The sequence below is a fragment of the Muntiacus reevesi genome, chromosome 12 (assembly GCF_963930625.1).
Source record: "Muntiacus reevesi chromosome 12, mMunRee1.1, whole genome shotgun sequence".
Taxonomy (NCBI): Eukaryota; Metazoa; Chordata; class Mammalia; order Artiodactyla; family Cervidae; genus Muntiacus; species Muntiacus reevesi.
Genome location: NC_089260.1, coordinates 63,483,674 through 63,497,564, shown reverse-complemented (window position 1 = coordinate 63,497,564; position 13,891 = coordinate 63,483,674).

The window sequence follows — 13,891 nt, the reverse complement described above, 5'->3', positions numbered from 1 at the left end:
GTTTCCTTATTTACTACTTTGGAAGTTTCCCAAAGCCAGGAACCCTCTGTTTCATTACTAATCTGCCCCTTATTCTTAGCACCTGACTTATCTTAGGCATTCAATAAATGTTTGGTCAGTGGATCGATTAACTAAAAAATCAGTCAAAAAACATCAATTATGACAAAGTAGCAAGATCCCTCAGTTGTATCACAACAGAAAAGAACTGTCTCGTGTGATTTTCATTTTTCTTTTTCTTCCTCTTTTCCTTTCTTTCTCTCTTCTTTTCTTTCTTTCTTTATATTATTGTTTTCAGATTAAAAATAGCCAAACCAAATCAACTGTCCTTTTCGTGGGAGGTGAATTCACAGGTGTATGATGTGCTCAAAGTATCATGAACTAGCCAGGGAACTGGACTTGGGAGTAAAGACATGCACGTATACACACCCTGGGAATACTTTTCAGAAAGGGGTGGGTGCTCACAACGCATCCCCACACAGTGTGAGCCTTGGTTCCAACCACTCACCTCGTCCAGTCTCTTACTCCATCCTGGGTCCCTCCCTCCCTGACATCACATTGCCACCTGTACCCCAGCATCGCCAAACTGAGTGATTAACACCTGCTCTTCTTGACAAACAAAATTTCCTCTCCCTGCAAGATCCTCCAGACACCGAAGGGAAAAGCCTAGAGAATTTCAAGTTAGCGGATGGAAAGCTTCATTTCTTACAAGCCCCAGGCACCTGGAAACAGGAGGGCATGCCTGCTTTTGAGACTGTCCTGCTCTCTCACTGATATCCAGAGAGCCCCGTCACTTTCACTGGGTTCAGGTCCCCACCCTTCTTTCCCTTGCCCGTGCCCTAAGCCCCGGAGGGAAAGCCCAGATTGCTGACAAGGTGGTGCCTCCAGAAATTGCCCCATCATCCTTATCAGACCTACTTAGCTGCCCGACCCAGACCTGTCCTCGTACAATCACCCGAGAGGCTCAGCCAGATGGTTGCAACGTGTGCAGGGGACGCAAACTGACTTAGCCGAGGGCTGATGGTGAGCCAGGATTGAGCCGCCCACAGAAAGACAAAGCAGGTCAGTTTGGCAGCAGGATGCTGCGCAGAGAACAGGGAATACCTGGCGGCCCCAGTCCACAGGGACAATCCCTGGTCAGTTCCACACAGCGACCTCAGCCTCTATTTCCCTCCCCTCCACCTCTGACTCTCACCCCGCAGCACTGGCTACAGCGGGCTGGCTGCTCAGACACAGGGATTGGCAGGTGAGTATACACAGCACCATTCAAGATGCCAGTGACCATAAGAGAGGCCTCTAAGAATGAAAAAGCATTGCCTACATCCACAGTTTTCCCCACAAGGTCAACCTCTGTGCCTTCAGGAGCTCAGGAACGATCACGGGAACGATGCTGCAGAGGTCCCCAGCGCCATCTCTGGGGTGTTCCTCCAAGCTTCTGACATCGTTCTGCCAAATTTGAAGTGCAGATGGTGGAAATCAAATCATGAATGCCTCCATCTCAGTGTGACTGATAGATGCATCCTGATTTCAGAGTTGATAGAAAGGGAGAAAAATATGCATTTAAACTGCTAATGCATGAAATAACAATAGCAGTGAACAGAACTGAACAGCTGGGACAGACCAGGAGCAGTGCTAAGGATGCACCTTATATGTGTTATCTTATTCCATCTTCTCTCTGAGGTGGGTATAATATGAGCTAAATTTTTATAGTGCTTGCTGTGTTCTGGACACAGAACAGAGTATATACATATAAATGTCTTATATATATTTACTCATTTTTATATAAATGTCTTATATGTATTTACTCACTTAGTCCTCCCAGAAGCCCCATAAACTAAGTATTGGGTTGACTAAAAACTTTGTTCGTTTTTCCATAAGATGTTAGAGAAAACTCTGAACAAAACTTTTAGCCAACCGAATATATATCTCTATTTTGAAGATGAAGATGATGAGAATAAGTTACTTGCACAAGATTACACTGCTTCTAAGTGGTAAAACCGGGATTTGAATTTCGAATTCCAGTTCTAGAGTCTACACTTAATTCCTCCACTATATGGGAATCTATTCATGCACTCATTGTACAGATAAGGAAACAGAGGCTTAGAAAAGATAAGCCTTTGCCCAAGGGAGAAGAACAAGGACCAAGATTCAGGTCCACGGCCTCCGACTTTAAAGCCCACGCTATTCGTCATTTTGTTACTCTGTGTCAGAAAGACCAAAGGGCAAAAGTCAGAAACATGCATTCAGGTTTCATCTTGCCATTCAGAATCACATGTGGCATTATTTTGGGGAAATAAAAAAGAAAAACACCTGCTTTCCTTTCTTTCAAAGGTGCAAGTAGAACAACGTCTTGTAGTGATCTGAAGAAGTTCTCATCCACCTGTTTGTTTATTCACAGAGTAACAAGTAACAGTATTTTCAAAATGTCATTACAGGCATAATGGGCAAGGCCCATGCTAGTTGCTCCCAGGAGCTCACAATGCAGCAATAATAACATGTTCTACAAGTGATGATAAGTGTGACCTCAAGAGGGGAGATGCTATTGACACCCGGAACTGTCTGGAACCTCTTCTGCCCCTGAGAAGGACGGTGCTGGAGCCGAGTGCACAAAGCGGAGGAAAGCTCTTCCAGCTCTTCAATGGCGACATTTTGCCCTCCCAACCCTCTTCTCTCACTGGGCCCAAAGTTAAATTACATGTTCTTCTGACGTCTTCATTGTCTCTTCTAGTCCATTCTTTTTGCTTCTTCCTGAAACTACTCCATACCCCATAGCCAGCTCTAAGTACTTCCCAGGTCTATCTCACTCCAGAACCTGCCAGCTGATGGCCAACATGAATAAACACTCTGTGCCCCTATAAATTAAATCGTGTTGCTTCCCTGGTAGCTCAGACAGTAAAGAATCTGCCCGCAATACAGGATATCCAAGTTCAGTCTCTGGGTTGGCAAGATTCCCTGAAGAGGGGAATGGCCCTACCCCTCCAGTGGAATACTACCCATTCCAGTATTCTTGCCTGGGCAAGCCCATGGACAGAGGGGCTTGAAGGGCTACAGTCCATGGGGTCTCGAAGAGCCAGACATAACTGAGCGACTAACATACACAATGATTTATTGGGTCTATTTTTACTGGACTACCATGAGGCACAGGAATTTCAGAATTTAGATATTTCTCAGCACATACTCAGCACCAGGCATTGGCCAGACTAGTCACTTTCACATACTGTGGCCTTTAATCCTCACCATAACCCTACAAGTCTTCCCCAGTGGCTCAGTGGTCAAGAATACACTTGCAATGCAGGAGACTTGGAGGAGACACAGGTTCGATCCTTGCATCAGGAAGATGCCCTGGAGGGTGAAATGGCAACCCACTACAGTATTTTTGCCTGAGAAATCCCATGGACAGAGGAGCCTGGCGGGCTACAATCCATGCAGTTGCGAAGAGTAGGACATGACTTAGTGACCAAACAACAAATAACCCTACAAGATAGACACAGAGGATCCCAGAGGTGAGTGCTAGAGAAGAAATGGCCCCTAGGGGGAATGAATGGCAGAGAGGTGCTTTTGACCGGTCTCCAGATTCCCAGTCCTGTGTGTTCATTAAGCCCATTTTGAAGACCTATCCATGAATATTTATACCCTGGATACAAGATAAATATCAGCCACAGTATCTCCCTTTGACCTCACAGCACTGATGCTGGGAAATTCTTCCAGGTATCTACTCCAAATTCTTTCTGCCACAACTCAGTCCCATTCCCAACCTCGCCCCCATCTTCAGATAAGTACAAAACAAACAGTTGCTGATGAGATCAACACCAAGCTCCTCCTCTTGTTGTGGCTTCTGTCTTCTGTTGCCACACACGTCTGAGATAAGCTTCATGGAACAGGCTTCATATCTCCCAAGGCATTGCCCCCACCCTTTCAGTCACTCCTCAGCACCTGCCCAGAGTCGGGGAAGACCAAATACTTTAAGGGCATCTTCTCTGTGGGGAAGGGAAGAAAGACAGAAAGCTGGTGGCTCCTCCCAGTTCATCACTCCTTAGGTGACACTTTGTATGAAGATTGTTGCCTGTCCTGAGAAGCTCCCCAGATTAGGAACAGTACTGGATGGTCTGAGTATGTACCCTTGACCTCCACATTCCTAGAGGCTCCCACTAGAAAGATGCCACTGAGGACTCTTCTTCACCAGCTTATCAAAGAAGACAAAGACAGAAACAGTCTCTCTGTGGAACTCAGAGATAACAAGGCCCCCAAAAGAGAACTAATAAATTGTTAATGAGGAAACAGTTGAAACAAATGAATGAATGTGAGAATGAGTGAATGAGTAAATTAATTAGCTATTATTAACTGGACCACTGGGCTTCCCTGATGGCTCAGTGGGTAAAGAATTTGCCTGCAATGCAAGAGACACAGGAGATGCTAGTTCAATCCTTGGGTCTGGAAGATTCCCCAGAGGAGGAAATGGCAATCCACTCCAGTATTCTTGCCTGAAAAATCCAATGGACAGGGTTGCAAAGAGCTGGACAGGACTGAGTGACTAAAGGGACCAAAAAAAAAAAAAAAAAAAACTGGATCAGTGAAAACAGGAAGAAAATAGAAGAAAGAACCTAGGTGAATAAAGGAATTCTAAGTGCTTGAATGAATTAATGAGAGAAAAGTAACAAAACTGATTAAATGAGTACATGATTGAGCCTGTGGAAGAAATGAATGCATAAATGTGTGAGTCAATTGAATGGATATATGAATGATAGATGGATGGATTGATGGATGAATGGATTGATGCATCAGTGAGTAAATGTTGAACAAATTCATAGCTTCTTAGAGGATAATTAAGGAGTTAAATTACGATCTCAATGAGACCAATAATCATGGCTGTTTTAGTCCTCTATACTGAACCTCTTACAGTGTTCTACACATAGAAAGAATTCTTACAAGTGTTTGTGAAATGAATAAGCAGATGAATAGTTAGATAGCCTCCTGCTTGCAATACATGATACTAAAATCTGCACTTGATGGAATCCTTTAAATATCAAAGTTCTTCATGTGAAAAGAACTTTGACTCTTGAGTTGGCTGAGTCTGGCCTTAAGTCCAACTCTGCCATTTTTCTAAGTGTCAAAGACACTTAGAAAGACACCCGTGTCCTGTTGTTCATTGCATCACTATTTACAATAGGTAGAATATGGATACAACCTAGATGTCCATCAACAGATGAATGGATAAAGAAGTTGTGGTACCTATACTCAATGGAATATTACTTGGCCATAGAAAGGAGCACATTTGAGTCAGTTCTAATGATGTAGGTGATCCTAGAACCTATTATACAGAGTGAAGTAAGTCAGAAAGATAAAAATAAATATCATATTCTAACTCATATATACAGAATCTAGAAAAATGGTACTGAAGAATTTATTTGGAGAAACAATGGAGAAACAGACATAGAGAATAGACTTAAGGCCATGGGGAGAGGGGAGAGAGGGTGAGATGTATGGAAAGAGTAACATGAAAACTTACATCACCATATGCAAAATAGAAGCCAACGGGAATTTGCTGAATGGCTCAGGAAACTCAAACAGGGGTTCTGTATCATCCCAAGGGGTGGGATGGGGAGGGAAATGGGAGGGAGGTTTAAAAGGGAGGGGATATATGTATACCTACAGCTGATTCATGTTGAGGTTTGACAGAAAACAACAAAATTCTGTAAGGCAATTTTCCATCAATAAAAAATAAATTAATTTATTAATTAATAAATTAATTAATAAATTAAGACACTTGGAATTTCAGTCTCATCTTCTACAACATGAAGACAATCAGACCTACTTCATAATGCTCTGTGCTGTCCTAAGTCACTTCAGTCGTGTCCAATTCCTTGCAACCCTATGGACTGCAGCACACCAGGTTCCTCTGCCCATGGGATTCTCCAGACAAGGATACCAGAGTGGGTTACCATGCCCTCCTCCAGGGGAACTTTCTGACTCAAGGATTGAACCCACATCTCTTGCATCTCCTGCATCGGCAAGCGGGTTCTTTACCACAGTACTACATGGGAAGCCCTCATAGTGCACTGGAGATTAAAGAATATGTGTAGAAGCACCCAGAAAGCATCCAGCTTAGTAAGTAAAAACTTCCTCCCTTTCTCTCCCAAGAACATCTTTCCCTATCCATCCAAAGCCCACCAACCTCCACGTCCTTTGAGGCCCTGCCCTCTGTGAGCCCAGTCTTCCAGGGGACAGATCCAAGGAGGAGGAGCTCTGCTAGCAAGCAGAAGGGTGAGAGAGGCTAAACTATGTGAAACTGCAACAATCCAGCTGCTTATGACCTGAAAAGCCAGCAACTTCACATGTTTCGACTACAGTAGCTGGAAATAAAAGGGAATATGAAGAAAGGAGCTGAGGATTCATCCCAGAGAAGATCAAAGAAGCCCTATGGGATTCGGATGTGTTCTCTATGAGCTGAGGAGCTTGGTGGGCCACCGCGTCCACCCAGAGTCACTGAGAAGAGGGCAACGAAGCTGGGTTGGGGGTCTAACAGAACAGTCTTTGGATCCCCCCAATGTACTTGGGCCAAATGATCTCAAACACATTCTATCAATAAACTCAATTTCCTTATGTGTGTAAATGCATCAGGAGTATGAGCCCTGCCTGGCCAGAGTAAGAATACTGGCGGAATTTCTCACACAAGCACACCTGGAATCTGGTTGACCAGCCCAGAAAAGTACCATTTCTCTTCCCTTCCCTAAGGGGTGACCCCAGCACTTCCCCACCTCCCAGCCAGCAGCCCCGCTCGTGCTGTGGTTGCTGACACCACACTCGGGCCTGCGCGATGTTGTCACCCCACGTTACACCACCACACCTCACCAGTGACATAACTCTCCTCCGTGTCCCTCCCCGCCCTCCCCAGGCTGGCGTAACCCAGGTTCTGCTCACATATCCTTACTGAAATTCAAAACCAGAGGCTGTCTGTGTGTGGGGAAGAGGAGCGTATGTGTGCTAGTTCGTTGGAGGACAAAGTCAAGTCTGGCCCCTTTTTCTCTTTACTTTCTCTCTCTCCTCCTGGCTTCTGAGAATGGAGGAGCTGGGAGGGGGCACTTATGGCAGAGGATGCCAGGTCCAACCCACCCAGCACATCCCGTTTGGTTCCAGAGGCTGGATGGCAGGAGCCACAAGTGCAGCAATGTGGTGGCGTGAGGAAACAGGCCTGCTTGTCGAAACCCAACTCTCGGTGATGAGAACCAAAGAGGACTGGTCAAGGAGAGAGAGGTGGGGGGAGCCAGCCTGAGCTCTCAGGAATGTCTCCACTCCTTCACCCATTCAAAGACATTTCTGAGTACTGACTATGTGCTGTGGTCCTACCTAGAGACACTGAGTCAGGCCACATCACAGGTTTCAGCCTCATGGAGCTGTCCATTCGTGTGGATGGCAGAGACAGTGGCCGAATAAACTCGCAACAAGACAAAGCAGGAGAGCGTCAGGCTGTGAAAAATGCTTTGCGGTAAACAGATAGGCTGGTGTGCTAGGAACTGAGCAGGGGAGAAGGTACTGAGCTAGTGGGGTAATTAATGGAAGTTTCCCTGAGGAGGTGACAATGAGCAGAGACAGGGAAGATGAGAAGGGGCCAGCCACACGAGGAACTGGGGTGGAACGTTCCAGAAGAGCGAGCTGGACACGCAGCGGCCGTGTGACAGGAGAAAGGTTGGCTTGCTCAAAAACAGGAAGGGACAGTGTGGCTGGAGCACATAGCATGGGGAGGAGGGCAGGCCTGAGAAGCTTCTAGACAGGTCACAAAGGTAGGACAACCCAGACCAGAGTAGAGGTTAGGACTTTATTCCAAGGGCGAGTTTCGACACCCTGCAGAACTCTTCCCTTCCTGATCCCGCATGCCTGCAGGACAAGGTGACCAGCAGGACTCCCACTCATAGGCATTTGAACAGATTAGTGCCCTCTGCTCTATTGATGGAGGAGACAGCCCCGAGATGGGAAGGGATGTGTCTGAGATCACACCGAGCGGCTAGGACAGAGCAGAAACTGGAAATGAAAGTGGAGCTCACATGCTCAGCAGTTACCATGTGCGATGTCCATTCAGTCTTCTCACCAAGGGCCCACCAGACTCTGAACCCAGGGTCCTCTGATGCCAAAGCCCACACCCTTTCCACCGGGCTGTTTGAACCTAAGGGTCCATCAACAGAGGAATGGATAAAGAAGACATGGTACATATATATGATGGAATAGCGCTCAGTCATAAAAAGGGATGAAATGTGTTCATCTGTAGAGATGTAGGTAGACCTAGAGAGTGTCATACAGAATGAAGTCAGAAAGAGAAAAACAAATATCCTCTATTAACCCGTAGATGTGAAATCTAGAAAAATGGTGTGGATGATCTTATCTGCAAAGCAGAAATAGAGACAATATATGCACAACACGAGGGGGAAGGGAGGGTGGGAGGAATTGGGAGATTGGGATTGACATATACGTACACTATTGATATTGCATATAAAATAGGTAAGGGCTTCCCAGGTGGCGCTAGTGGCAAGCAACCCGCCTGCCAATACAGGAGGCACGTCTAAGAGACACAGGTTCGATTCCTGGGTTGGTAAGATCCCCTGGAGAAGGGCATGGCAACCCACTCCAGTATTCTTGCCTGAGAAATTCCACGGACAGAGGAGCCTGGCGGGCTACAGTCCATAAGAGTCTAACACAACTGAAGCAACTTAGCATTACAGCACATAAAATAGACAACTCGTGAGAACCTTCTATACAGCACAGGGAACTCTCCTCAGTGCTCTGTAGTGATCTAAATGGGAAGGAATTCCAAAAATAAGGGGATATATATTATGTATACATATAGCTGATCCACTTCACTGTACAGCCAAAACTAACACAACACGAAAAGCAGCTACACTCCAATAAAAATTAATTTTTAAAATGCTTAACAAGTAAATAATTTTTTTAAATCGTATGTCAGTATTCCCAGGTATTTCCTAAAAACTACTGGAACTTTCTTTGGGAAACACCTCAGAGCCCAAGCAAATGAATGAAACAAATGAGGTGACAACTGACAAGTGAGTCAGTTGCCCTCATGAATCAGTCCATTGAGAAACACATGAACACAGTTTTTAAAGTAGATCAGGGAAGCCACTTACAAATAGTTATCACTATACATACACACCCCATCACCAAACGTGCCTCTCTGAATGTCCACTGAACCTGACTGAGGGCAGAAGGGTTTTTCTTCATAAATGACCCACTAGGTCTGGCTCCCCATGGTACCGTGGAGCTCAGACTTCCACTGCACAGACTATCTGGGAGAGTTTATTAAAACACAGGCTGCTGCGTCTTACACCCAAAGCTTCTGAATCAACAGGTCCAGAGTGTAGCCAGAGAGCTTGCTTTTCTAACAAGTTCCCAGGTGATGCACGTGCTACTGGTTTGGGGACCACAGAGAACCACTGCTAAAGGGGATGCTATGATCTCTGCCCAGATCACTCCTTTTTCAAAAAAATAATTTTATTTTTATTTATTTATTTATTTATTCTTGGTTGTGCTGGGTCTTTGTTGAGCTTTCTCTATTTGCAGTGAGCGGAGGCTATTCTTTGCATTGCCCAGGCTTCTTCTTGCAGTGGCTTCTCTTGTGAAGCATGGACTCTAGGTGTGCAGACTTTAGTTGTTGCAGTTTCTGGGCTCTCGAGAACAGGTTTAATTTTTGTGGCACCTGCGCTTAGTTGCTTCACAACATGTTGAACATGGTCCCCTGCATTGGCAGGCAGATTCTTATCCACCATACTACCACAAAGTTCCGGATAACACTTTAGGACTGAGGCCTTCGCTTTCCCAGGAATTGGCCCTCCACAGAAATTGTTCTTAATTCAAGGGTACTGCCTCACCCGGAGTTATCACCCCATCCTGTGAGCGGCCCACTGCAGGTCAGTGGAGAAGCTCCAGGACCTCTGTTTGGAACAGCTCTGTAGGGCCAGCTCAACTTCAGAGCTCCGCATGGGATGGGCTGAGGCCTCCATGGCAACCGAATCAGAATTCAAAGTCTCCCTCCGCCTTCCTGTGTGCTTCAGCCCTGCAGGTGTTGTTCCCCAAACCACTCCCTGTGAAACACCCTGAATTCAAGTTTCTGTCCCAGAGTCGGTTTCTAGAGAGTTGGTCCCAGAAGTGGGTGCTCGAAGGAAGCAGATTGCAGTGGATCTTGAAGCTGATTCACCCCCTTCTCCAGCTGGCTGACAGGTGCTTCAGCACAGGGGTTGGGTTGAGGGTAAGTAGAGTAAGCACAGCCCTTGGGATGATATAACAGTGGAAACATGAAGCCTTTCACTGGCAACAAACTGGAATCAGTGACCTGCAGATGGGAATGAACAGCTGGGTGCAATATCTCAGGCTTTAGAGAGGTTTGTCCATGCGTGCATGCTTAGTCACTTCAGTCAAGTCCAACTCTGTGCAACCCCATGGAAGGTAGCCTTCCAGGCTTCTCTGTCCATGGGATTCCCCATGCAAGAATACTAGAGTGGGTTACCTTGCTTTCCTCCAGGGGATCTTCCCAACCCAGGGATCGAACCCACGTCTCTTACATCTCCTAAATGGACAGTTAGGTTCTTTATCACTAGTGCCACCTGGGAAGCCCTTGGAGAGGTTTAGATGAGGTACTAATCATAATGACAATAAAACTTGATGGCTCTCCAACATGTCAAGGTCAGAGGGCCACTTTGGGAATGTCTAAAAAGCCCTCATCTCCTGCAGTCAGAAGATAAAAAAAGGCTGAAAATAGGGCCCATGTCTTCATTATAAGGGCAACAGAGCACCAGAAACTTCTGAACTCTAGCAATTTTGTTATGCCAAGGTCAGAACTTTAGTTAGAAAGAAGAGGGGCCCCGACACCTGGAATAGGGACGTGAGTGTGGATGTGCTCAAGAGCATTGAGGCCCCAGATCCTCCAGAACTCTCTAAGCCTGCAGAAGGGGGCCAGGACTCCTACCAAATATAAGCACTCCTGCTTGACTTTGAAATGATGCAGGGAATTATCTCCCCTTCTCTGTGCTGCAAAAAATCACATCTCCCAACCCCCACTCATTTAGACCTCCACCTCACCTTCTGACTGCCAAACCCATGTCTAAGGTGAATTTATAAGCTTATTCAGTCAGAAAACACTGGGTTTGCTAGGCTTCCCAGACAGGAATGGGAGTGATAGGATCCTGGCATAATAGATGCCAGATGGCACTTAGCCGTCAGAAGCAAGATGAATGCAAACATAAGGAGCTGCAGAGTTACAGGTTGCTAGGGCCTGACCCACCCACCACCAGCTGTGGAGATGGTTAACAGAACGCAGCATCCCTGAAGACAAGTTAGATGAGCAATTGCTCAATCCACACAATTGGGAAAAAAAAAATCAAGAATCAGGATCTCTTGCCAAGTTCCCAGACCTGAGCCCATTTTCAGACGTCGACTCCATTGACTGAAGGAAAAACCAAAGCCCCAGGAAGAAGGACTCAGCACCACCATGTCAAAGTGACCTCCAGGAAAGGAGGTCTGGAAGGGAAAAATACCCAGGAATTTTGAGTACTGTTGCATTTAAGGTCTGAGTTGATACATTTCCTTGCTCATGTTAGAATGAGAATGTCCAGGGGGGCCTAGTAAGAAATGGAGTCCAGGTTCAGACCTACCCCTCAGTGGTCATTTCCGCAGCCAGTCCCTCAATATACAACCAGAATAGCTGTATAGTTGTATGTCAAGTTCTGCCTTGATAGTTGGCATAACTTCCATATTGTTTCCTTGGCCTGTGAAGTCGGAACTATCAAAGTGTGGAAGGACAGGTAGAAACTTCTGAAGTGGCCTCTACCCATCTCTCCCCCACAGTAGATAAGATAGTAAATCAAAATCAGCATTTCATCAGAGAAAGATGATAAGGTCCACCCTTACAGATCTAAAGGTTATAGAGATAGGGGCTTCCCTGGTGGCTCAGACAGCTAAGAATCTACCTGCAATGCAGAAGACCTGGGTTTGATTCCTGAGTTGGGAAGATCCCCAGGAGAAGGGAATGGCAACCCACTCCAGTAGTCTTGCCTGGAGAATTCTATGGACAGAGGAGCTTAGTGGGCTACAGTTCACAGGGCTGCAAAGAGTCGGACACAACTCAGTGTCTGACACACACAAACACAGCTTCCAACATAGCTCCATTTAATTTGCTAGTCTGGTCACTAAAAATGCCCTAGAAGGATCTAGAGTTTGATATGGATGTTGAAGCAGCTGTTCTGATTGTAACTGCCGTGTTGTGTTCTCTGCTGAGCAGGGGAACAGCCTAGGATGGAGTGTGGCCACTGGGGTGAGCTGATGAAGGCATCTTTTCAAATCTCTCCCAGGAAGGATGGGAACAGCTCACACTGGTGTGGAATGGACAGCACTCTACATGCACCATCTTCCCCTAGGACTACATTGACTCATCCACACTCGGTTGTAGCCTGGACTTTGGATCATATGGACATTCCCCAGGATGGCACATTGGTTGACCACGTTAATGACTTCACATTAATCAGTAAGTGATGAGTGGCAAATACCTTGGAAGTCTTGATAAGACACAGACCCTCCAGAGGATGGGAGATAAAGCCCACAAAGGAGACAGGGTCCTGCCACGTCAGTTTTAATGGGTTGTGAGAAAGGCCAGAATGTTCCCTCCAAAAGGAAGGGCAAATTATTGTACCCGACCCCCTACACCACTGAAACAAAAGCAGGGCACCTGGAGAGACTTTTTAGGTTCTGGAGTGAGTATATTCAACTAATCATTCACTAGGATTTAGCATTTCCTAGTGAATGATTTTTCTATTTTGTAAGCCACTGAGTAAATGATTTTTATTTTTCAGAATTGCTTTTGACAAATGATGAAGCATGCACTGAATTTTTTTTTTCTTTATTGCTAGAGAGATAACACTTCAGTGACTTCACTATTTTTTCCTGACTCTGACAAACACCAGAATGAGAGAGGTGGCAGAAACCATATGCTCATATTCATGTCTGGCCACAAAACGAAAGTATTGTACAGTCTGTAAACAGATCTGTTGTAATGTGACATTCTGTAGGAGAATGCCATCCATTTCAAATGTAAAATTCAGAAAGTGCATTCTGCTTTATAAACTCCTTTTACTCTTAACATGTTCAGGAAAGTGGATATGGAATTGGTAGAAATTCTGTGACTACTTTTTATGTCAGATAATATCTTGATGAAAAGACAACATACTCATTTCCCTGTCTCAAAGAGAAGTATTTTCTTTTACATTGCTTTTCCTTTAGAAAATTTTTCAGTTGTACATGTTATTTCTCTAAGAGCTGTATTTTTCACAAGGAAAATGTTATGGCTACGGCTACAATTGGTTAATGTATCTGTACTGCATTTTTCATTCTTTTCAGTGGATCTTATTTAGCTATATTTTTAATGAGAATAATGCTCCAAACCAATTTCCAAGTGACACAGAACTTTGTCAACTTTGTCAACTTTGAGTGGAGCCTGGAACAGAGAAGTACCATGAAGCAGATTATGGTTAAGCTACAAAGAGTTACAGCACTTGAGCGTTAAGCCCTGGCAGACCCTATAACGTATAAACATAGGTGTGATAAGATGCTTCAGTCATGTCCAACTCTTTGCACCCTTGGCAGGACTATAACCTGCCATGCTTCTCTGTCCATGGGATTTTCCAGGCAAGAATATTGGAGTGGGTTGCCATTTCCTTCTCCAGGAGATCTTCCTGATCCAGGGATTGAATTCACATCTCTCTCCTGACATTGGCAGGCGAGCTCTTTAACCACTAGAGCTACCTGGGCAGACCATATAGTATTAGGGCAAATATAAGGGGGAAAAGATGCTGCATGGAATCTATGGCAAACCTTAGTGGGAGAATAACACTGTATATCCCTG